Raw genomic sequence first — 27,023 nt, 5'->3', positions numbered from 1 at the left:
AATTTATTTTCTCAGTATCCTGGAAGCCAGAAGTCTGAAATTAGAGCTAAAATCAAGGTGTCAGTAGGGCTGAGCTCCCTCCTGAGGCTTTAGCGGGAAATCCATTCCTTCTCATTTCTGGCTTCTGGTGGGGCTGCTGGCTTACTTGGCTTGTGGCTGCATCATTCCTGGATGGTGGGCAAGGAATTAGCATATAATGCACTCTTACCCAAACTTCACGACTCATACTCCATCCAAAACATTATTTCCTTTTTTTCTCTCATGTGAAGTTTGGATTTCTACCTATTCAAAGCATAGATGATGATGCATACAAGTCTTAGGAAAAGGAATAGTCACAATCCAAATTTGTTTCAGGTACTTGATACCAGGTAATATCTTTCGAGCTGCAAACTCACAGAAATACTTAAAGTTACTTTTAATGAATTGCTGGAGACTGAGTGTGAACTAATGTGAGAGGGAGAAACTCTTGGAATCTATGGTCTTAGAAGAGGATTGTGGGCTTTACTTCCAGGAACCTCACCGTGTTCTCACACTGTAGGTCGGAAGAATATCCCTTCCTGGATCTGATAGGGAGAGGGGAGGAATAGTCATTGTGAAATAAGCCCAGAGTATTCTCCACATCAAAGTCCTATGGTGCAGGGGGAAGACCCTTCACAGAACCTTATCCCACCTGGGTGAAGGGCAATTACACTACTCTAATCCCCTCTAGCCTTCCTAGGCACTTAAGAGGGAAGGAAGGAAGGAAAGACACACTTGTATTGATAAATCATAGCCCAGGGACAGCAGCCCCCTAAAAGACGGAGTTTAAATCATAAAGTTATAGAACACTTCCTCCCCACACATATAACCACAAAAACAACAAGTCTTCAGCATAAAAACAGTGGATTATAGGGCTTCCCTGGTGGCACAGTGGTTGAGAGTCTGCCTGCCGATGCAGGGGGCACGGGTTTGTGCCCCGGTCCGGGAGGATCCCATATGCCGTGGAGTGGCTGGGCCCGTGAGCCATGGCCTCTGAGCCTGCGCGTCCGGAGCCTGTGCTCCACAACGGGAGAGGCCACAACAGTGAGAGGCCTGTGTACTGCACAAAAAAAAAAAAAAAAAAAAAAAAAAAACAACACTGGATTTAAAGAGAGTTCTCAGATAACAGGGGAAACAAAGATAAGTACTTTTGGGGAATGTCTCCCTCCACTCATGGGCTATCAGTTTAACATCCAGAACTCAACTTCAATTTTTATTTTTCTGTGTTTCTTCCTGAATACTTGGCCATGCATTCTTTCTCCTCTTTCTATTAAATTCCCATAGTACTTGCAAATATCTCACTAATTAGCCCCCATATCTTGACTTTAGTTTTTTTTTCTTTATACATATTTTTGTTTTTCCTAACTAAATGAAACTCCTAGAGGAAAAGTTTGTGCTTATACATCTTTGAGTTGTTCACAGGGCCTAGCCTATAACAGACACAAAACATTTTTTGAGAATGTTATTTTATAACCTCACTTACCTTAAACTTCTTGCTGTGTGTGAAGAATGTTTCATCGGGTCCTGGCATCATTACCTGTAAGTGGAAATATCTGGTCTATGAATTGCATGTGTGGATGCTAACTCTGCCCTCAACCCTGGCCTCACTAAACATCACAACTGTTGTGTTTTTGTCTTCTTTTTATCCCTGAAACTTTGGGGGGGGGGCTGCTGAAAACTTTTAGTGTACATTATTGATCAAAAGTTTTTCCAGTATGACTTTTATCAGAATATGTGATTTTGATTTTCTGGATGAGAGATGACTCATATGCCATAACATAACAAAATTGTATCAATATATAAGATCTCAATATACAGAAAAAGAGATATTTTACTTATTGCCTAGAGTCCCCAAAATCTGACAAATGAAGGACATGGCAAGTGACAGATTAGTTAACGTTATGACAAAATGGAAATAGCAGTATGGGATATGCTTGCAACACATATCATACTTCTTTCCAAGTTCAAAAAGAAAAATAGGGCAATGCTGTGTCATTTAGGAACTGGACTGTGGAAATAGTCTTCATTAGAATGACAATCTGAGATTTTTTTTGTTGAAGTACAAAAAAAATCATTAGCATTTGTAGCGTGAAATGTTATTAAAACTAAACCAGATGTTACATTCATATTTCAAGTTGTGAAGTCTTCCTAGCAGTGACAATGCATTAGCAAACAAAGTAAATAAACGATATGATAATGTTGGAATATTGGGCTTGCTGCCAACAAAGGTAAAACATAATCTCAAACAAAATCACCCAGAATAAGGAAACCAGAGGATACTGTTATTGGTATTTAACTGAGGAAATCTAGATAGATCAAATATAGATATGGCTCCAAAAAGAATGTTCTCTAAATTCACGAAGACAATCCAAGCTGGATTTTGCTTGTTTTTCCCAGATGGAAAATTGGAAAAAAAATTTTAAGGACTGGGACTCTAAGTGAACCCTTGAGAACAATTGAAATTAAAGAATGTATTCTATGGGCAGAATTCAAAACATTGAATACATTGATATGTTGCATTTTATTTTTGGCTACATATATTACCTGAATACACCTGGGGCAGAGTGGCCAGGTGAGAAAGATAGACTTTGGTGTCAGATCTTATTCCAAATCATGATATAAAATGTGACAGTAAGATAAAATCAAGTCTCAGCATTCTCATCCTTAAAATAGAAATGATAATTATCTTATAGGGTAGGATGAAAGTCTGAAAATGATATAATATAAGAAATGCATCAAACCACGTACCTGGCACCCAACAGGCAGACACTAAATGTTAGCTCTTATTTTGTGGTTTTCAGTACAAAATCATAGCCAAATAAAGAATAGTTTAAAAAAAAATTAGCAGACAGAGATGTAAACACACAAAATACATCCAGTGGCCACCAAGCTTCTCTGAGTTCTTCATGCTGTCCCACTGGGAATGCCTCCTCTAGAGCCTGAGAGCTCTCAAAGGACCAAAGCTGGGTTATGCTGTCTTGTGAAATGATGCCCCACTTTGTGTGCATTGTATTTGGAAATATTTGTTCGTATTGTGCTACATACCATATAGAACATTTAGTAAACCAGTGCTTTAATATTCAAGTTAAAACTTCCCTTATCCATAGGGTTAGTATGCAAATCTGAAGAAGACTAATGGGAGGAAAGCTGATGGTGATTGTCGTACTGTATTTGGAATTCTCTTCTCCCCTCTGAGGCTTAGTTATGGTATCAGGTTCAGTATGCCTGTCTCCCTGTACTGTTAGGTAAATTTGTTGCTCATGGGACTCCTCAATCTTTTATTGATAATGGACACTTGCCTGACATTCCCTTCCTTCAGTTCAACTGATAAAAGCTTTATTTAAAATTTCTGTTTTGATCAGTCACACCAAAAATATGGCAGTCATAATCATCAACATAAAATAACATAGCCTAAACTGCCATATGTACAGATAATCTGATCATAATTTAAAAAATGGATAAATGAATACAAAAGGATAACTTCACCAGCCCCCCAAATAAGACTACTTTAAGACAAAAGACAACAAATTTAATCTCAAGCACGTTGCCTGCCTGTTAAAGAGAAAGTAGAAAAAAGCTGGATATATGATTTCAGGCTAGCTTACAAACAGACTTTCTGGACCTGTCTTCCAGGTCTCTAATATTTTCTCATATATTTTCTATCCACAATGTGAAAATTTCCATTACTTTATATATCAGATCACTAATTTCACCTGAATTCACTTTCAACCTAATATTACATATTTTTATTGATTTCAAAATTTTGATGTTATTTTTTAAAATTCCACAGACTCTAATTTTTGCTTTTTATTATTACTTTTTTGGATAATATTATTACATTTTATTAATTTAATACCTTCTGTAATTTCTCTGAGGATGCAAAGCAGAATTACTTAAAATTGCATTTGTTCTCAGCAGAATTTCCAGTATCCTCCAGAGAGAGATGCTGGTTTGCTCATTTTGGTTCTTTTCTTTCATTTATGTGTTTCTTAAATATCAATTGATCCCTGATTCCTTCACTCCTCAGATATTGTCTGATTTGTATCATCTAGAAATTCTTCAACATTTTTTTTGTCTTCTAATGATAATCTCTCCTTATTTTGACACAATTGTGAATTTGTTCTTTTTTCATTTACTTTTTTGTGTTCCAGTTTGATTTTGGGAGAGAACAGAATTAAACTTGCATACTCAGTTTACCATCTTGATCTAGAATTCTGCTTTTAACTCCTTTGGGGTAAAACTGATCCTGTTTTGTAACCCAGGATTGATTATCCCCAAGTGACTGATGATTCCAGCCCATTGGTTTAGATCACAGGGCTGGATCACTGTCATCATCTAACAGGCTACCTGCTGAATTCTAATGAAAAGAGATCACCTACTAGTTCAGTTTAGTGACCCCCCAGGATGTGTTTCTCTCTGACATCACTGTACACACATTTTACCTATATATCTGAATCAATGCCTATACAATTATTGCTACTGCAGCAACTCAGGTTTAAACTTGAATGATTGTTTTACTATCATTCTTCATTGTATATAATTCACTGAGAAAAATGACACCCTGATTTTGCCCTTTTTCTTGTTTTATAAATATTCATTTCTTCCTTGTAATATGAAAAATGTTGAAATGAAAATTTGAGGTTTTCCTGGGGAGAAAAAAATGACAATTTTCAATTACTGTACTGCTTATCACAAAAGCAGTTTCATTTGCCTGCTGGCTTCACTGACTGGTGTCAAGATAATGCCAAATAGAATGTTTTGCTAGCCTAATGCCACCCACAGAGCTAGACAAAATATTGCTTTTCATATACTTTACAAAAATAGTAGCTATTAATTGTGCTGCTCAACCATAAGCTGACCAAGCTAGAGAAAACAAATGTGGCATTTACAGTTTTGGAAGCCACTTCCCTCAGATTTCTAGTCACTAATCCATAGTTTAAATCTTGGATTTAGGAATATTTACCAAATTCTTTTAGGTCTCCTGATCTACTGAATGTTTAGTTATTGCATGTAAATGAAGTAGAGTTCTAAAGAAGTTTGAGGCCACTGACTAAGATTTACTACAGTATTGTAACTTAATGTGTTTTTGTACTCTGGTTTATTGTATTAAAGGTTAAAATAAGAATTGGTACAAAATTTTTAACAACTACTGGACATAATCATAGACAGTTTCTTCAACAAGAATTTATTGGTGCTTATGCCATGTCAGATACTATTTTAAGCACTGCAGAATATAAAATAGTAATTTCAGAATTGTGTGTATAGGTTTTAAAGAAAGACGAGTATTTAAGGTGCAAGGAGTATAATGGTAAAATTTTCTAGAAAACTAGACTAGGACTAGATTGTGAAAAACCCTGAATGCAAGGTCAAGGGATGTAGATGTAGAAGGAGCCATTTTAGACATTACCCAGGAGAGTGACATAAGAGTCTGTGTATGCTTTAGAAATGTCATTTTTGTCACAATTTGAAGGATTCCCAGATATGCAATGAGACTGGATGCAAGGAGTGCAGAATTACATCTACTAGAGGACATAAATAGTGAACATGTGGTTGGAGAACAATCACAAACATAGAGGCAATATAGTTTTGCAACTGACTAGTAGACTGAAACAGAAACATGACTAGATTATTATCTGGAATTACAGTAATGCATGTGACATGTCTCTTGGGAAGTCATGACATTGAAACTTTTACAGTCAAACTCACCCTTTAATACTACAAGCTAATTTTCCATGTAATAGAATGGAAAGATAGAGAAACATCCTGGTTATCTTAATAAGAGATCCTTAAAAGATCTACAGTGTGGTGGTTAAAAAAAAAAAGAAACAGCACATGTGTTGAGACCTCAGTTAAAATTCTGACTGTGCCATTGCAAGTCATATGACCTTAGGCAAGTTACTTAATCTTTCTAGCCTTGGTTTCTTCACTTTCTAAAAGATAGGCATGACAACATCATAGAATTGTTTTTAAATTTAAGTGAAATATTATACATGGAACACTTAAGGCAGATTCTGGCAAATAATAACGGCTCAAAATTTTAGTCATTACTATGTAGACAAATGAATTTCAAAGTCATCTTATGATACCCTATTTCAATTCAACTCTTATACAGAATTGCAATATATAAAACATATCAAAGTCAAACTAGTGTCTATTTATTTTGTAAATTCAGATGCATGGCTTTTTTTCTTAATAGTAGATTAATTACTAGGGACAAATCTTAATATAGACTCTAACGTACTAATACTTGGTATAGTCCATTTGATTACATGAGGGTATTTATTGAAGTTTTAAAATAAAATATTGGTAAATAAATTAGGTAAAATTCCAACGAAATGCTTGCAGAATCATGGAAGCATCTCTGAGGAATTCCAATCTTCTTTGGAAAACAATTTTTAAAAATTTAAAAAACATGAATGTAGTACAAGCCCCGTCACCCTCATTTTGCAGATGGGAAACACCCTGAGAAAGAAATGACGTGCTCAGGTTGACACAGCAGGTTACTGGCAAGGCCAAGACTTGTTCTACTTTGTTCTTGGAAATGTGTAGAGCAGGACAGTGGAATATTCTTCAGGTAATTAAGACACACTCCTTCAAGCAGTGCCTTCTCTGTATTTTCAGTTTTGTTCTCCAGACCTCTCAGTTGCTGTTTTCTCCTTTTCACCTTCATAATAAAGCTACGGAGGAAACTGTGAGTGATTGAGCAAAACTCACAAAAATAGAACCTCCCAAAAGGCAGGATTTTTGTCTGTTTTCTTCACTACTGAATCACCAATGCCTGAAACAGACTCTGACTTATTACCAAGCTCTTATGTTTGTGGAATTAATGTCCTTTTTGGGACTAATGGATGGATGATATTTCAATTAAAATAATAATGATAATTAAGATAATGAGACCACTTTTAAAAGATTTATTATCAGCTAGGCAATAATCTAAGCACTTGATACCTAATAACTTTTTTAATCATCTCAGCAGACCTACTGGGTAGGTGGTGGTGTTATCTGCATTTTGCAGATGAGAAATTTAAGGAATGTAAAGTTTAAATCATTTTTCAAAGTTGTACAATGAACTGAGTGGCAGAACCACTATGGGAATTAAAGAGTTTGGCTCTAGAGTTTACTCTCAACACCACTAGAAAAAGGCTACAAGATAAGTCTGGAGTTTCATTTTCCTTCTGCAAGTTTTCTATTGTTTCAGAATGAGACAGTGCATGAAATTTTATATTGATATTACAGCCAGAGCAGTAGGTTGTCTTTTTCTAGAGGAGGAGTGAGTCCCTGGAGGAGGGCTCACTGAGCACATCAGGACTGACAACAGATCTGAGCCAGGGATGACCTGCAGTGGGTGATTATCTGGCTGAGGTGGTTTTAAGCAAATTCTCACAAATTATTTGGTACTTCTCCCTTCAAGAAGTGGACCTTTACTGTGCCCAATTTGAATGTGAGCTGGACTTATGACTCACTTCTAATGAATAGAATACAGCACACTAATGATATGTCACTTAAGAGATTAATTTATAAAAAGACTGGCTTATGCCTTGGGCTCTCTCTTGGATCACTTGCTCTGGGGGAAGCCAGTTGCCATATTATGAGGAGCCCTATGGAGAGACCTACATGGTAAGGGACTTAGATATTCAGACAACAGCCAGTGAGGAACTGAGGCCTGCCTGTACCACTTGAGTGAGCTCCACAGGACTGCAGGCCTGGCTAGCAGCTTGCCTATGATGCCTTGACAGATCCTGAGCCAGGACTTTACATCTAAGCTACTCTCAGACTCCTGAACCACAAAGTGAGACAATCAGTGTTGTACTAAGATGCAAAGATTTGGAGTAATTTTTACACATCTATATAGATAACTAAATATTGACCTAAGTCATCTAGAGAAGAAAATGTATAACATGAATTGAAGAAAGGCAACCTTCTTTGTGATCCTGATTCTTTTTACCTCCTTAAGTTTAGTCTACATCATAAACTATGAACATCCACTTCTCTGAAGGGGTCCTTAAGAGGCTGCAGTTTTAAAAAAGACCCCCTAGGAGGGCCTTTATACATGCCCCATATAGAGTTTGATATGAGGACATAAGAAGCATTTTCTACCCCATTTGCTCTATTTATTGAAAACTCAGAGGCCCAAACCATGCCCATCTTAGTGATTATTTTTCCATTATATCATTAATAAAGGAAAAAAGTACTTGCTGGTCTGGGAGAAGACTAATTGATAGAGGGAAAAGAAATAAATTAGAGTTGGTAATTCTATTGTGATAAAATATCTTAATGCTAAAATTACATTGTAAAGCTGGGTCATATAATTTTCAAGGGAGGCTTTTTAGTGTACATTGCTCATTAAAATGCATTTGTATGTGCATTTTAATTCGATCAATGGTGACACCTTCCCATTCAAAATGCCAAGTAATGGTTGACAAAGAGTTCAAGAGGGACTAAAACAAACAATATGAAAAAGTCTGTGTAAAAAATAGTGATCCCCAATCAGAACATGCAGGGACCATATTCAGAAACTCTTACTAAGGTATCAAAATCAGTGCCACCCCCAAAACCATACATCAGGCATTATGAATTTTAAGTATATAGCCATAGAGAGAGTTTATTTAATCTTAAAAATATTGTATTTCAAAATGTACTGGCAAATTTAGGTCCTTATTGATGGTAGCAGAAAGAAAAAGTATTTATTTTTCTATAATTCAATTTTCATGTGATGATAGTGGCTTGGATAAGAGCGATAGTTAGGTTATGAAAAGTGAAAAAATATTGGTATCAGAATGTTTTTGAAGGTAGAGTTGACAGGCTCATTGGTCTGATATGGAGCATGAGACAGAAGAACCAAGGTAGAAATCAAAGTTTGGCCTGAGGAGCAAAATAATCAGTAGTGCTAGTAACTATAATTGAGATGAAAAGATTAGGTGATGCTCAGTGAGTCAGGAATTGTGTTTAACCTTTACTGCTTATTTATACCTAAGTATAGTTGTCAAGTATACAGTCAGATTTACAAATCCACAATGCAAGGGAAAAGTTGTCATTGAAAAGATAAAGTTGGGTATCATCAGATTGTAGATAGTTGTGATAGCTAGCCTCCAAAGTGGCCCCAAATGATTCCTGGCCCCTGGTATTCATGATCTTGTTTGGTCCCCTCCCTCATTTTATCAGGGTTGGTCTGTGTGATTAATAGAATATGCAAAGGGAATGAAGGATAGCTTGCCACTTCTGAGAATAGGTCATTGTTTTAGTCAGTGTTCTCCCAGAAACAGAAGATGGGCATTGGGAAGGGGAGAGAGAGAGAGAGATTCATTTAAGGAATTGGCTCATGCAGTTATAGAGACTGGCAAGTACAGAATCCAAAGAGTGGACCAGCAGGCTGGAGACCCAGGGAACAGCTGTTGTTGCAGTTAAAGTCCAAAGGCCGTCTACTGGCATAATTCCTGCTTGCTCAAGAGAGGTCAGTTTTTTGTTATATTCAGGCTTTCAACTAGTTAGATGAGGCCCACCCACATTGCAGAGAGCACCTGATATACTCAAAGTGTACCAATTTTTAAATGTTAATCTCATCACAAAACACCCTCACAAAAAATCCAGAATAATGTTTGACCTAATATCTGGACCTCGTAGCCCAGCCAGGTTGACACATAAAGTTAACTATCACAGTTGTAAGAGACCTATGGCTTCTTCCTTACTCTTTCAGATCACTTTCTTTTGGGAAAGCCAGCTGCCATGTTATGAGGATACTCAGGCAGCCCTGTAGAGAAGTTCATGTGGTGAGATATAGAGCCTTCTGCCACATAAATGAGCCATCTTCAGAGCAAGTCCCTCAGCCCTAGTCAAACCCTCAGATCACCTCAGCTGTAGCCAAGAGCTTGACTACAACCTCATGAGAGAGCCTGATTAAAACCACCCTGCTATGCTGCTCCTGGATTCTGAACCCTCAGAAAACGTGTCATATAATAAACGTAGTTGTCAAGCTGCACAATTTGGAGGTAATTTGTCATGTAGCAATTGATAACTAATACAGATTTTGGTGCCTGAAGTGTTTAAGTATTAACTAACACTTAAAAATGTGGAAGTGGTTTTGGAACAAGTCAGTGAGTGGATGTGAGAAGCATGGATGAAGGTGTTTGTTAAAGCTTGAAAAGCCCTGAGGAAATTTTGTAGGAACATCATGGCACTTGAAGAGGCTGTGATTGATGAAAGTAAGGAAAATCTTTTTGGAAACTGGAGTGAGGGAGATCCTTTTATGTGGTGATGGAATGTTTAGCAACACCATTTTCTACATTAATGAGGAAAGTAGAAAAAATACCTAGTGAATTGGATGATGTCACTAACGAGATTTCCAGCTAGAGTGGTAGAGGGACCACTTGTTTTTATCTTGCTGCTTATAAGTAAAATGTGAAATGAGAGAGAGGAACTAGAAGAAGCACTGTTAAACCTGAAGGAGTTGGAGCTTAATAGTGTTGAAAATTTTCAGGTTTTCCAGTGGGAAAATGATGCTAAAATTAAGAAATGGCTACTAAACAATGATTAAACACAGGATATTGCTAGGAAAACATGGGCTAAAGATAAGGCATAAAGTGTGACTGTAAAATCCTCTAAGACCTCAGAAAAATCAAAAGTGGTAATCAGAATATCATTCTGTCAGACAACAGGTCCTCTAACGGCAGTAAGTGTGTAGCTCATAGATGCTCTTAATCAAACCATAAAGCTTCCAAGAAGCTGGAGAGCATTGTTTCTCAGCTGGCTCAGAATAAGCCCAAGTAGAGAAGAGCTTATCTAAAAGAGGTGGGTAGGTGTGTTTTTGTCTAACATGTAGGGCAGGTGACTTCTCTCTTTAGTTTCACAGGTCTTCAGATTTAGAAATTGCACTTGAGAGAGATACTTAAGGAATTAAATTCAAAAATCTTCATTTAAACTGGGCACGATCCCTGCCTTCTGGTATTCACACCCTTTTTTAGACCTCTCACACACCATATTGAGGTTAGTCTGTGTGAACAACAGGAAATAACAAAAGTCTTAGTATGTTACTTCCAAGGCTATGTTATATGACATTGTGGCTTTTGCCTGGTTCTTTTGCAATACTGCTCTGGCGAAATCCAGTGTCATGTTGTGAGGACACTCAAGTAGCACTGTGAAGTGGCCCTTGTCAGGAAGAACTGAGGCCTTCTTCCACAATCCAGGAAGAAACAGGCCTATTTCCAATAACCACATGAGAAATTCATCTTGGAAGCAGATCCTCCAACTTGAGTCCAGGCTTCAGGTAACCTTCACTATAGCTGATAGCTAGACTCTAACTCCAGGAGAGACCTTGAATTAAAACCATCCACCTAAACCACTGATGAATTCTTCACCCTCAGAAACCATGTGAGATAATAAATATCTGTGGTTTTAAACTGCTGAATTTGGAGTAATTTGATACACAGCAATAGATTACTAATAGATAACTAACTAATAGAGTGGTGTTTAAAGCCATTAGTTTGGGGAGATCTCCTAGAAAGTGAAGGTAGTAGGTAGGGAAGTCATGCTGTCAGGGAACTGGTGCCTGAAGCCTGAAGCCTGCTGGTATTTAAGTATCAGAAATTAGGGGGAAGATAGAGCTGTATAACTTTGGCAAATCAACTGTCATTTATTTTCTCTGTCCATCAAATAGAGATAGAATAGCCTACAGTGATATGGGTGAAGATTAATGAGATAATTTTTGTAATGTATATAATATAGTGTCTGCAACATTATAGAGTCTCAATTGGTATTTTCCTTTTTTCATATACCCTACTTACCATCGTTTTAGGTTTTCATTATCATTAATAGGACAGGATCTCAAATGTTCAGATGAGCATCATGAACTGTGTTAAATTTTCAGAATTACTTCGAATTAGGTTGACTGTGCTCTTTGTAGATATCTTCCTTTCCCTTCAAATTGGTGTGTTCTGAAATCCATTTTCCAAGGTCAGTAAAAGAATGTTATCTTATCAAAATATGCATCTATACTTTTAGAATTATATATAAGAAATATTATTGGGGAAGGGGCAGATTAAGGACTTAGCTACAGAATGATTTAGATTTTACTTTTAGTTTTGTTCATGTTCATTTATATTTTGTCTATCTGTTGAGAAATTTCTATTCAGTAGTATTTTTTTTTTCTAAGTATAATATCCTGGGAAATTTTTTAAACAGTGAGAAGGTATCTATTTAAAGCAGATGGGTAAAAAAATGTACTTTCCTCAGAAATCATTTAATGTCACACTTAGGAATTCTGTACAGCTAAAATATGAAATTAGCCATCAGGCATCTGACAATTTTCATCCTTATATGCCAGTCAAATGCTTCAAAAAGACTTAACAATCCTAAATTTCATAGAGTATGGGCAAAATTATATTCTTGTTGATGGGAGAAAATGCAGGGCGATTATTTACTTCTGCTTGACTCCCTTAGAATTTTGGAATGAAGACTCTATAACACTTGTTCTTGTATTGTTGTGAAATAAACTTGATGACCAGATCACAAATTCCATTTTAGACGATGATGCTTATGTTTTCAAAACAGTGAGCTCAAAAAATACTTTAAAATCTTTTAATACAAACCTACATAGAAAGTGAATTGTAACCTTGTCAGGGTAACATTGTAAATCTTAAATGGTGAGTGTGTCCACCACATAAACACATGGCATGTTTGCACTGCTAACATGGATGTTGGAATTACTTTTTATTACCCTTTTTGCCTATTGCTTTTCTAATGCTTTAACTTCTACTCTTTACTGGTACATTAAGCATGTGGAAAATCATTCACTTTTTGCTTCCTAAAATATAAATTTCATTCTTAGGAAAAATGTTTTGTGAGGGAAGAGAATGAAGTTTTTTTTTTGTTTTTTGTTTTTTGTTTTTTTGTTTTTTGTTTTTTGCAAGGGGACTCTACATGGCATAGGTCTAGTTCCCTGAAAACAGACTCTGAGATGAAAATTTATGTTGAAGTTTATTAGAGCTCTTCCATGGAAGTGTCTGTAAGAAGGAGGAAAACAAGTTTGGACGGAAGGAGAAGTTAAACTGGTGAAGCTATGTAACAGAAGCATTCTGTAGATGGATTTGACCTTCATATGTGTCCTAGTACCCCTTCATTGGCTAGTCACTGGATGCAGGCTGCCCCCAGAGGGAAGTGCAAACCTGTAAGCTGAAACTGCTAGATATCCAAGAATTTGCAAACTGTTATTAAGCTGTTGATACCTTGACATCAGCCATCATGGGACTATTTCAGGGCTTTGCTTTTGGAGCACCAGTTTACCAGCACAATACTGGGTGCATCCTTGGGCAAGGTGGTTTCCTTCAGCAGAACGTAATACCCAGAGAGGTATATAGCTGTGATCCGTTAGCAGGCAACAGTCCCAGAAGCCAAAGCAATGAGTGCCCCAGTCATTAAAGAGGAGATTTGGGTAGTACAGCACAACACATGCTACAGTCCACACCATTTATCACCCACATTCACTTGCTTTATACAGTGAGTTCTCCTCATATGAGAAAGATCCCTCCAGAATTCCAGGTGCTCTCTTTTCTTTAGGTAATTTAGAAAATGAAGATTAGTTAGTAGACCTTTAAACCATACATGATGCTCATCAACTTCCTTCCTCTCTCTTCTACAATCCCTTGTATATTCCCCTTTTACTTGGCTAGAACCTCTGCAGGTCTAGGTGGTATATCTGATGGGGTGAAACTTATCTTCATAACTGAGTGCCAAACGACTCCCAAATGGATCACCTGGGTGCCAGATTTACTTATCTGTGACCCCACAAGCCCTATCACCTACTGATGGTCAGGGTGAATTACTCCTGGTGGTATGTTGACTCCTTTATTTGCCTCTGGTCTCTCTACTCAAAGGACTTGAAGTGAGTAGATGGAAGCCTGAAAATAAAGTTTAGTGAAACTCTATGTCTCCTGGTGGAAGTGTTATGCCTTTGGGAACCAGAAACTCCAGATCCTAAGATTCTAGAGAAGAGAAATACAAATTTCCTACATGGGTTATTGCGAGTGATAGCAACTAAGGCTACTCTTATTCCTACCCCCTTAGTTCTTGGATTCATCTATTCTAACTGGATACTTTACATGCTTCTGTCTTTAAGCTGGCACTCCAGCTGGGTCAGGGAAACAGTTTTGGGATAGTATCATGTGTAGTACGACACCCGTGGTCATGTGTCCACTGCCATATCTCCTTTGGTATGAAGGTGGTCCCATGGTCTATGGTGTTATGCACGATTCTGTGCTGGTGCATCAAATATTCTGAACATCTTTGCATAGTGTGTTATCTGGGGCCCTGTTGGCAAGAAAGGAAAAGCCGTACTTAGAATATATGCTTATTCCAGTCAAGATAAATAGCTTTATTCTAAAATAGGAGGAATCCAGTGTAATAAACTTGTCACCAAAACATTTTTTTGGTGGATAATAATTAGGGTGTAATGTTTGTGTTGTGGCAGGTTTAACATTTGGCAGAAGAGATAACTATCAGTCTTAGTGAGTGGGAACATACGCTGTGTGTGTATTTTCTATCTCTGACCTAATGGCTTATCCATTTATGAGCTTATTGTATGAGGAATGGGGTGGCAGATGACAAGGGCTGACTGATGGCAAAATGCAGAGTTGCTTTGACTATTTGGTAGTTCAATACTTATTTCATTGAGTGTGTTTTTGGATGGGTATTGTTACACAGTACAAAGTCTTCAAATACTGTGACTACTTCTGTTGGTACATCCTTATGCTTCTTTCCCAGATCTCTCTGTCTTTAATCTTCCAACTTTCCCCTTCTAGGCCCATGGAAATTCAGCCAGTCATTTGCCATTTCTCATTAGTCCATTTGCATTCTTAGCTTGGATTGCTTCCTTTTCCACACAAAGTGGATAACCAGTTGTCTGAAGCTTGGCCTTTTTCTTTCTCTATCATCTGGTCAAAATAAATTCACTCATGTGGTCATAGATGTGAGCAGAGAGAGAAGCATAAGTGCAGTATTAGTAAATTATATGGAGTTCTGAGCTATCTGCTTATGCCAAGATGCCACCTTACTTATGTCTGAACATATCACTTTCATATTACAAGGAATTGCTGTTGGACTGGTCCAACCAATGACTTCATGAGTTTGATAGGATGTAGCTATGGTCACATGGTCAAATGATTTCCATAGTTAGATATTCTATCAGGGTGCAGTAACAGACCAGTAGCTGTTTGTCAAATGGTATATAGTAATTCACTTCAAGGCAGGAACTTGCTGCTGATCCCTGGAGGTCTGATTGTGATTTTTCTATTGGAGGATTTAATAAATGCCACATTGTACCTTTACCATGAAAGTGGTATCCTCTAGGATTTTAATTGAGTAAAATCACGTACTGTAAAAGTTAAGAGTTTAGGATATGGAGTATGGCAGACCTTGATTGAAACCTTAATTCTGCCATTCTTTTAGTAAGTTACCTTGGATGAGTCATATAAGCTAATTCTTGATTATTTCCCCTGAAAATGGGGAAGAGGGGAAGAAGAACATAATTTAATAAGGTAAGCTAAAGATAGCCAAAAATATAGCAAAGCATCTAGTGTGGTGCTGGCTTGTAGAAAATGCTTAAGAAGTAGAATTTGAATTTTTATAATAATTATCAATATTATCATTTAAAAATTTTACCTGAAAACCAGAAAGATGTTCATTCAATTTTCAGATGTACATTTGGTGGATCTGAATATTTTTGTTTGTTAATAAGTGTTAGTGTGGATGTGTGTGGATGTTTTACATTCATAAGTACTCATCTGTATCACCTTGATTGACTAAATGAAAATAAAGACTGTGTCTAGACAAGAACAAATATCTGAATATTGAGATTGTGGCAGATGAAATGTTCATACCATACTTTATTCGTAATTTATTAAAATAAGTATAAAAGCACAAATGAGTTGTCACACCAAGAAATTAAGAGAACACAAAATTAAAATGTGAATTGTTAAAATAGCTAGGGGTACTGCTGAATCATATGAAAATATATGTTCTATTTATTTCTCCCAGTCCATCATGTATTCAAACTATTGGCCTGCAAACTTGTTATCAGAAAGAGGCCACTATATGTTATCAGTAGAAATTAGAGAAAGGCTCTAAAAAGCTATATTCTTTATTTCCTTCTTTCATTATTGTGTTTCCTTTAGCAAAATGTAAATTGTGATAGTTTAATTTTGTGCTCCCATTTGAAATGATGCTTTGAAAATTACTGTGATTACATGGTAGATAGGAGGAAGTCTTCCAATTAAAGTCTATATTAAAGAATAAAAATATAAACAAAGCCTCTAAGCATTTGCTTCCCTACTGTTCCCCCATTAAACTCCACCTACAGTTAAATAAAAAGTTTATATTGTCATTGGATGTATTGTATATGCCAAGACTCCAATCATTTTATTATATATACCAAAGAATCTTGGTATGGTTTTTAATCTAGAGGGGCAGGAGCTAATGGAGAGGGCAGGTAGAAAGAATACCACTTGAAATCCCACTTGACACTGCTGATGGATAACACTAGTGAGTCCTTACTTTGGGGCAGCCCAAGGTTGGTGCTGCATCTTCAGCCACAGGAAGCAGTCCTAGTATGTGGATTCTCCCTCAAGTTGTGGAGACAGTTGACCAGAAGAGGTTCTGTGTTCCTAGTCAAGCAAAAAAGTCATGTAGAGAAATCACCCCAGCTCAGAGACCTTGTCAACAAGAAAAACAGTAGAGTCAAACGTCCTAGCTCTGCTGCCTGCATATTTTGCTCTCTAAGCACACCATTTCTGGACCTCAGAACTCACCATGTAAACATACATCAGCCAGCTGTTGAGTGTAAGGTCTGATCAAAGGATGCTACCAGAAATCAAGCAGTACTGAGGAAAAAAATAAATAGGTCCACCCAATTAATGGACAAACATGTGGGTGATCTGGATGGCCATCCCTTCATTCAGAGTAATTATGTAAATAAAAACTGGCATAAGACCCATGGAAAGGTCCACATCATTAAGGAAGGAGAAAAATATAACTAGCAAGATTCAGAGGAATGCATACATGTATATGTGCCTCTATTCCCATATCCATATCCAAATTTATATGTACATTTTACATATGTCTATTTCTATATATCTGTAAAAGTTGCTTGCCTTATTCCAGTCTTGTGTGCTGATATTTCTCAAACTATACTTATTAGAAAAGAGTACGAAATGCAATTTTAAGGTTACTAATAAAAGATAAAGAGAGAAATGTATATCAGCATCAGACAAGATGCTCCTGGGTGACATCCCAATGGGTTCTGTCCTTACAGAAGGCAAGCAGCCAACACCAGCCTCAAGATGGCGGAGGAGTAAGACGTGGAGATCACCTTCCTCCCCACAGATATATCAGAAATACATCCACATGTGGAACAACTCCTACAGAACACCTACTGAACACTGGCAGAAGACCTCAGACCTCCCAAAAGGCAAGAAACTCCCCACATACCTGGGTAGGGCAAAAAAAAAAGAGACAAAAGAATAGGGAGGGGACCTACACCAGTGGGAGGGAGCTGTGAAGGAGGAAAGGTTTCCACATACTAGAAGCCCCTTCACGGGCAGAGACTGCGGGTGGCGGAGGCGGGGAGCTTCAGAGCCATGGAGGAGAACACAGCAACAGGGGTGCAGGGGGCAAAGAGGAGACATTCCTGCACAGAGGGTCAGTGCCGACCAGCACTCACGAATCTGAGAGACTAGTCTGCTCACCTGCCAGGATGGGTGGGGGCTGGGAGCTGAGGCTCCAGCTTTGGTCAGAGCGCAGGGAGAGGACTGGAGTTGGCTGCCTGAATGCAGCCTGAAGCGGGTTAGTGCACCACGGCTAGCCAGGAGGGAGTCCGAGAAAAGGTCTGGAACTGCCAAAGAGGCAATAGACTTCTTCTTCCCTCTTTGTTTCCTGGTGCGCGAGGAGAGGGGATTAAGAGCACCGCTTAAAGGAGCTCCAGAGATGGGCGTGAGCTGCGGCTATCAGCGCGGACCCCAGAGATGGGCATGAGACGCTAAGACTGCTGCTGCAGCCACCAAGAAGCCTGTGTGCAAGCACAGGTCACTATCCACACATCCCCTCCTGGCAGCCTGCCACTGCCAGGGTCCCGTGATCCAGGGACAACTTCCCCGGGAGAACACACAACATGTCTCAGGCTGGTGCAACATCACGCTGGCCTCTGCCGCAGCAGGCTGGCCCCGTACTCCGTATCCCCCCACCCATGCCTGAGTGAGACAGAGCACCCTAATCAGCTGCTTCTCTAACCCCGTTCTGTCTGAGCGAAGAACAGATGCCCTCAGGCGACCTACACGCAGAGGCAGGGCCAAATCCAAAGCTGAACCCTGGGAGCTGTGCAAACAAAGAAGGGAAATCTCTCCCAGCAGCCTCAGGAACAGCAGATTAAATCTCCACAGTCAACTTGATGTACCCTGCATCGGTGGAATACCTGAACAGACAATGAATCATCCCAAATTGAGGAGGTGGACTTTGGGAGCAATGATATATATACTTTTATTTTTTTGCTTTTTTCTCTTTTTGAGAGTGTGTATCTGTATGTTTGTGTGTGTGATTTTATCTGAACAGCTTTGCTTTTACCATTTGTCCTAGGGTTCTGTCTCTCCATTTTTTGTTTTTTTTTCTAGTATAGTTTTCAGTGCTTCTTGGTGGATTTGTCTTTTGGTTTGGCTGTTCTCTTTCTTTTTTAATAACTTTAAATTTATTTTAATTTTTGTTTTTTATTAATAACTTTTTTTCTTACCTTTTTCTTTCTTTCCTTCTTATTTTCTCCCTTTTATTCTGAGCCATGTGAATTACAGGCTCTTAGTGCTCCAGCCAAACGTCAGGGCTGTGCCTCTAAGGTGGGAGAGCCAAGTTCAGGACATTGATCCACAAGAGACCTCCCAGCTCCACCTAATATCAAATGGTGAAAATCTCCCAGAGATCTCCATCTCAAGACCAAGACCCAGTTCCACTCAACGACCAGCAAGATACAGTGCTGGACACCCTATGCCAAACAACTAGCAAGAAAGGAACACAACCCCACCCATTAGCAGGGAGGCTGCCTAAAATCATAATAAGGTCACAGACACCCCAAAACACACCACAAGACTTGGACCTGCCCACGAGAAGGACATGACCCAGTGTCATCCACCAGAGAACATGCACTACTCCCCTCCACCAGGAAGGCTACACAACCGACTGAACCAACCTTAGCCACTGGGGGCGGACATCAAAAACAACAAAAAGTATGAACCTGCAGCCTGCAATAAAGGAGACCCCAAACACAGTATGTTAAGCAAAATGAGAAGACAGTGAAACACACAGCAGATGAAGGAGCAAGGCAAAAACACACCAGAACTAACAAATGAAGAGGAAATAGGCAGTGCACCTGAAAAAGAATTGAGTAATGATAATAAAGATGATATAAAACCTTGGAAATAGAATGGAGAAAATACAAGAAACATTTAACAAGGACCTAGCAGAACTAAAGAGCAAACAATTATGAACAATAAAATAAATGAAATTATAAATTCTCTAGAAGGAATCAATATCAGAATAACTGAGGCAGAAGAATGGATAAGTGATCTGGAAGATAAAATAGTGGAAATAACTACTGCAGAGCAGAATAAAGAAAAAAGAATGAAAAGAATTGAGGACAGTTTCAGAGATTTCTGGGACAATATTAAATGCACCAACATTCGAATTATAGGGGTCCCAGAAGAAGAAGAGAAAAACGAACTGATAAAATATTTGAAGAGATTATAGTTGAAAACTTCCCTAATATGGGTAAGGAAATAGTTAACCAAGTCCAGGAAGCAGAGAGAGTCCCATACAGGATAACTCCAAGGAGAAACACACTAAGACAAATATTAATCAAACTATCACATACAAAGAAAAAATATTAAAAGCAGTAAAGGAAAAACAACAAGTAACATACAAAGGAATCCCCATAAGTTTAACAGCTGATTTTTCAGCAGAAACTCTGCAAGCCAGAAGGGAGTGGCAGGACATATTTAATGTGATGAAAGAAAAACCTACAACCAAGATTACTCTACCCAGCAAGGATCTCATTCAGATTCGATGGAGAAATTAAAACCTTTACAGACAAGCAAAAGCTAAGAGAATTCAGCACCACCAAACCAGCTTTCCAACAAATGCTAAAGGAACTTCTCTAGGCAGGAAACATAAGAGAAGGAAAAGACCTACAATAATAAACCCAAAACAATTAAGAAAATGGGAATAGGAACATATATATCAATAATTACCTTAAATGTAAATGGTTTAAATGCTCCAACCAAAAGACACAGACTGGCTGAATGGATACAAAAACAAGACCCATATATATTCTGTCTACAGGAGACCCACTTCAGACCTAGAGACACATACAGACTGGAAGTGAGGGGATGGAAAAAGATATTCCATGCAACTGGAAATCAAAAGAAGCTGGAGTAACAATTCTCATATCAGACAAAATAGACTTTAAAACCAAGACTGTTACAAGAGACAAAGAAGGACACTACATAATGATCAAGGGATCAATCCCAGAAGAAGATATAACAATTGTAAATATTTATGCACCCAAAATAGGAGCACCTCAATACATAAGGCAAATACTAACAGCCATATAAGGGGAAATCGACAGTAACACAATCATAGTAGGGTACATTAACACCCCACTTTCACCAATGGACAGATCATCCAAAATGAAAATAAGAAAACACAAGCTTTAAGTGATACATTATACAAGATGGGTGTAACTGATATTTATACAACATTCCATCCAAAAACAACAGACTACACTTTCTTCTCAAGTGCTCATGGAACATTCTCCAGGATAGATCATATCTTGGGTCACAAGTCAAGCCTTGGTAAATTTAAGAAAATAGAAATTGTATCAAGTATCTTTTCTGACCAAAATGCTCTGAGAGTAGATATCAATTACTGGAAGAAATCTGTAAAAAAATACAAGCACATGGAGGCTAAACAATACACTGCATAATAACCAAGAGATGACTGAAGAAATCAAAGAGGAAATCAAAAAATACCTACAAATGACAATGAAAACACAACCCAAAACCTATGGGATGCAGCAAAAGCAGTTCTAAGAGGGAAGTTTGTAGCAATACAATCCTATCTTAAGAAACGAGAAACATCTCAAGCAACCTAACCTTACACCTAAAGCAATTAGAGAAAGAAGAACAAAAATCCCCAAAGTTAGCAGGAGGAAAGAAATCATAAAAATCAGATCAGAAATAAATGAAAAAGAAATGAAGGAAACAATAGCAAAGATCAATAAAACTCAAATCTCGTTCTTTGTGAAGATAAACAAAATTGATAAACTATTAGCCAGAATCATCAAGAAAAAAAGGGAGAAGACTCAAATCAATAGAATTAGAAATGAAAAAGGAGAAGTAACAACTGACACTGCAGAAATACAAAGGATCATGAGAGATTACTACAAGCAACTATATGCCAGTAAAATGGACAACCTGGAAGAAATGGACAAATTCTTAGAAATGCACAACCTTCCAAGACTGAACCAGGAAAAAAATCAAAAATATGAACAGAAGAATCACAAGCACTGAAATTGAAACTATGATTAAAAATCTTCCAACAAACAAAAGCCCAGGACCAGATGGCTTCACAGATGAATTCTATCAAACATTTGGAGAAGAGCTAATACCTATCCTTCTCAAACTCATCCAAAATATAGCAGAGAAGAACACTCTCAAACTCATTCAACGAGGCCACCATCACCCTGATACCAAAAGCAGACCAAGATGTCACAAAAAAAGAAAACTACAGACCAATAACACTGATGAAGAGAAATGCAAAAATCCTCAACAAAATACTAGCAAACAGAATCCAACAGCACATTGTAAGGATTATACACCATGATCAAGTAGGGTTTATTCCAGGAATGCAAGGATTCTTCAATATACTCAGTCAATGTGATACACCATATAACAAATGGAAGGAGAAAAACCGTATGATCATCTCAGTAGATGCAGAGAAATCTTGATAAAATGCAACACCCATTTATGATAAAAGCCCTTCTGAAAGTAGGCACAGAGGGAACTTACCTCAACATAATAAAGGCCATATATGATAAACCCAGAGCCAACATCATCCTCAATGGTGAAAAACTGGAACCATTTCCACTAAGATCAGGAACAATAGAAGTTTTCCCACTCTCACCACTATTATTCAATATAGTTTTGGAATTTTTAGCCACAGCAGTCAGAGAAGAAAAAGAAATAAAAGGAATCCAAATTGGAAAATAAGAAGTAAAGCTGTCACTGTTGGCAGATGATGTGATACTATACATTGAGAATCCTAAAGATGCTACCAGAAAACTACTAGAGCTAATCAGTGAATTTGGTAAAGTAGCAGGATACAAAATTCACAGGAATCTCTTACATTCCTATAAACTAAGGATGAAAAATTTGAAAGTGAAATTAAGAAAACACTCCCATTTACCACTGCAACAAAAAGAATAAAATACCTAGGAATAAACCTACCTAAGGAGACAAAAGACCTGTATGCAGAAAATTATAAGACACTGATGAAAGAAATTAAAGGTGATACAAATAGATGGAGAGATATACCATGTTACTGGATTGGAAGAATCAACATTGTGAAAATGACTGTACTTCCCAACGCCATCTACAGATTCAATGCAATCCCTATCAAACTACCACTGGCATTTTTCACAGAACTAGAACAAAAAATTTCACAGTTTGTATGGAAACACAAAAGACCCTTAATAGCCAAAGCAATCTTGAGAAAGAAAAACAGAGCTGGAGGAATCAGGATCCCAGACTTCAGAGTATACTGCAAAGGTACAGTTATCAAGTCAGTATGATACTGGCTCAAGAAATATAGAAATATAGATCAGTGGAACAGGATAGAAAGCCCAGAGATAACACCACACACCTATCATCACCTTGTCTTTGATAAAGGAGGCAAGAATGTACAATGGAGAAAACACAGCCTTTTCAATAAGTGGTACTGTGAAAACTGGACAGCTACATGTAAAAGAATGAAATTAAAGCGCTTCCTAACATCATACACAAAAAGAAACTCAAAGTGGATTAAAGAGCTAAATGTAAGGCCAGACACTATAAAACTCTTAGAGGAAAACATAGGCAGAACACTCTATGACAGAAATCAGAGCAAGGTCCTTTTTTACCCCCCTTCTAGAGGAATGGAAATAAAAACACAAAATTAACAAATGAGACCTAATGAAACGTAAACTTTTGCACAGTAAAGGAAACCATAAACAAGACCAAAAGACAGCCCTCAGAATGGAAGAAAATATTTGCAAATGAAGCAACTGACAAAGGATTAATCTCCAAAATTTACAAGCAGCTCATGCAGCTCAATATAAAAAAAACAAATAACCCAATCCAAAAATGGGCAGAAGACCTAAATAGACATTTCTCCAAAGAAGATATAGAGACTGCCAACAAACACATGAAAGAATGCTCACCATCGTTAATCATTAGAGAAATGTAAATCAAAACTACAAAGCGATATTATCTCACACCAGTCAGAATGGCCATCATCAAATATACAAACAATAAATGCTGGAGGGAGTGTGGAGAAAAGGGAACCCTCATACACTGTTGATGGGAATGTAAACTGATACGGCCACTATGGAGAACAGTATGGAATTTCTTTAAAAAACTAAAAATAGAACTACCATACAACCCAGCAATCCCACTACTGGGCATATACCCTGAGAAAACCATAACTCAAAAAGAGTCATGTACCACAATGTTCATTGCACCTCTATTTATAATAGCCAGGACATGGGAGCACCCTAAGTGTCCATCAATAGATGAATGGATAAAGAACATGTGGCACATATATACAATGGAATATTACTCAGCCATAAAAAGGAATGAAGTTGAGTTATCTGTAGTGAGGTGATGGACCTAGAGTCTGTCTTACAGAGTGAAGTAAGTCAGAAAGAGGAAAGCAATTACCATATGCTAATACATATATATTGAATCTAAAAAAAAATGTCATGAAGAACCTAGGGGCAAGACAGGAATAAAGAAGCAGACCTACTAGAGAATGGACTTAAGGACATGGGGATGGGGAGGGGTAAGCTGGGACAAAGTGAGAGAGTGGTAGTGTATATATGGACATATACACACTACCAAGTGTAAAATAGATAGCTAGTGGGGAGCAGTCGCATAGCACAGGGAAATTAGCTTGGTGCTTTGTGACCAGCTAAGAGTGAGGGAGGGAGACACAAGAGGGAAGAGGTATGGGGATATATGTATATGTATAACTGATTCACTTTGTTATAAAGCAGAAACTAACACACCATTGTAAAGCAGTTATAGTCCAATAAAAACGTTAAAAAAAATAGAAGGCAAGAAGCCAATTCCCATGAAGTAATGTCATATGTGTGTTTGTGTCTGTGTATATTCAAATATAAACCACTACTGTTTATTGTCCAAATCAGTAATTGGTTTTTGTCTACATACTGCTAAAGTAGATCTGAACACCGTTTTCTCCTTGACTTTTCCCTTGTTGTAGTTGAGACATATTTTAGGACAAGAAATGGCTTCCCCCACAGCAGCCTCTTGCAGTTAAGACTTCTCTGGGAGAGATACAAGAAAATATTGCCCGTGCAGCTGACATTAATACAGTTTTTAGTTTCTGTTTGAAAGATAATAGAGAAAGGTCACATGGCCAAATGTGATAAACCTATCCACTGCTGTGTTCACCACATACAGTTTTTCAAAAAGCAAAATGTAAAAGGCCGAGGCTTTTAAAGCAGGGATGGTAAACTTTTTCTGTAAAGGGCCAGATAGTAAGTATTTCAGGCTTTGTGGGCTATACAGTTGGTATTACGGCTATCGGCTCTGCAGTTGCAGGGCAGAGCTACCACAGACAATATGTAAATGAATGAGCATCATCCCTGTGTGACAAAAACAAGCAGCAGTCCATATTTGTCCCTTGGTCCATAGTTTGTGGACTCTGATTTGTTGAGTATATGGACCTTAGTGGACTTTATGGTACTGACCAAAAAAAGAAGGCAAAATAAAATGATACAATTCTGTATGGAATTGAAGCTTTTTATACTGGGACAGAGCGAGGGAAATTGAGCTTATTAAGGAAGAGTGCTATAGTCCAGTAATGGAATTATCTTGATTTCTTTTGTTTAGAATCGCTTCAGAATTGACACTTCAGGGAAAACAACCATGTTCCAGCAAGAAGGCCAACTAAGCCCTCCTATAGCAAAAAGGTAAATATGCTGAGTAAATTGTCCTTTTAAAAATACATAACAAGGCTTTCCAAACCAACGAGTGGGAGAGAGAGACAGAAGAGTCTCCAGTTGCCAAAAACATAGAGCAAACAGAAAGCAAAATAGTAAGTTTGTGATCTGATTATACCCAGCACTTATGTTGTGGGTGTGTGTATGTCTGTGTGTTGGGGAAATACTTTGGGAAATACTGTTAACTAAAGATTGGAAGGTGGTTTTTCTCTTTTTCTAATGCTGAAGTTTGAGAAAGTATGAAGTATTTTAAACATACAAATAGACAGTAATAAAATGACACAAGGCGCATCATTGTACTGGAAGCTGTGGTTGGTATACTACACAGATGTGCCTTGCAGACCCAAGCAATGCACACATGCCCCCACAGCTGAAGGCTAGAGCTGTGCATTGAATTGTTCTTGGCTGAAGCAAAGTGCCTGGCCCAGGCTTTGACCTCCTTCTCAGGGTCAGCCGAAAGCCTATCACTGGTCAAGGTAAAGGTCTCAGTACTCAACACCCTTGCCTCAACTTGGGAAATCTCTGAAGAGTCCTCGCAGTTCCAGACATCCCTGTGGGATCAGATGGTGCCCCTGTTCTGATCATTTTTCCCTCTGCCCAATCCTTATTTCCTCATTTTCTTTTAGGAGGTATTCTCAAGTGTCTACAAATCCCTGTCTCAAATTCTATTCCCAGGGAAATGGACCTAAGACAATCATCACCCAGCTTTATAAATTAACATTCATTCTTATATATTTCAAGTACTATTTTTATTTTCATTGAGGAATTAAATATTTTAGACACAGTTGAAAACACTTCCTTCCCATTATCTCTAGAGAAATTTGCAATCTGCAGCTCAGTGTTTGTAATTCTCATGAACACTTCTGTATTTTAGCATATATTTGTGAATCCACAAACATTATATGGTAATATTTGCAGGTGTCTAAACTTTATATATGGTACTATAGAATACATTCTGCAACTTGATTTTTGTTTTTACTCAAAATTGTTTTTGAGATCTACAGTTGCTGATATAATTAACTCTTTAAAATATGATCTAAAGCAAATATGTCAAAATATTAATAGCTGATAAATTTCAAATTAAGGCATATGCATATCAGGTGTATCATTTCCTGTATACTTCTTTCTACTGAATGCTTCAGGATTAAACATTTTTATAAAGTAAACTAGTTTAATTCAAAGAAAAACAAAAACTTGGAAATCCATTGTTTTCCTTCTCCACATGCATCTAGTCAGTAGAGTCCAAACTGTATTGCCCAACAGCCTTTCACAGTGTGATTCAAACAAACCTAACTAGCTCTGTCAACAGCTCCATGCTGGCCTGGTCTCTGCTCTGCCCCATCATTTTCAAAGGTATGTTCCACGGAAGGGTAGCTTTGAAAAATGCTTTATGAAAAAGGTACTCCCTAGTCAAATAATCCATTAATTCTGCAAGCTCTAGACCTCTCTTGGATGTACATTTTCTTCTCCGTATTAAAGGCAGAGAGAAATTCTGCAGTAAATAAATCTATTCAATTTTTATTTAACTGTTATTTCCTAATTTTGTTTTTTCATGAAATTTTTTTGCTTACAGAGCTCCTAGTAGACTTCCCATAGAACCAGTGTACTGTAGACAGTTCACAGTCACCACTCTAGTTATACTTTGTGTGGTTGCTGTCCATCCTCAAAACATTTCATGAATTATTGTGTCTCCATGTTTTGTACT

Source organism: Mesoplodon mirus (genome assembly GCF_964341445.2).
Source record: "Mesoplodon mirus genome assembly, chromosome: 2".
In the NCBI taxonomy this organism is placed as follows: domain Eukaryota; kingdom Metazoa; phylum Chordata; class Mammalia; order Artiodactyla; family Ziphiidae; genus Mesoplodon; species Mesoplodon mirus.
The sequence above is the reverse complement of the archived record's forward strand: the minus strand, read 5'-3'. Positions refer to the sequence as shown.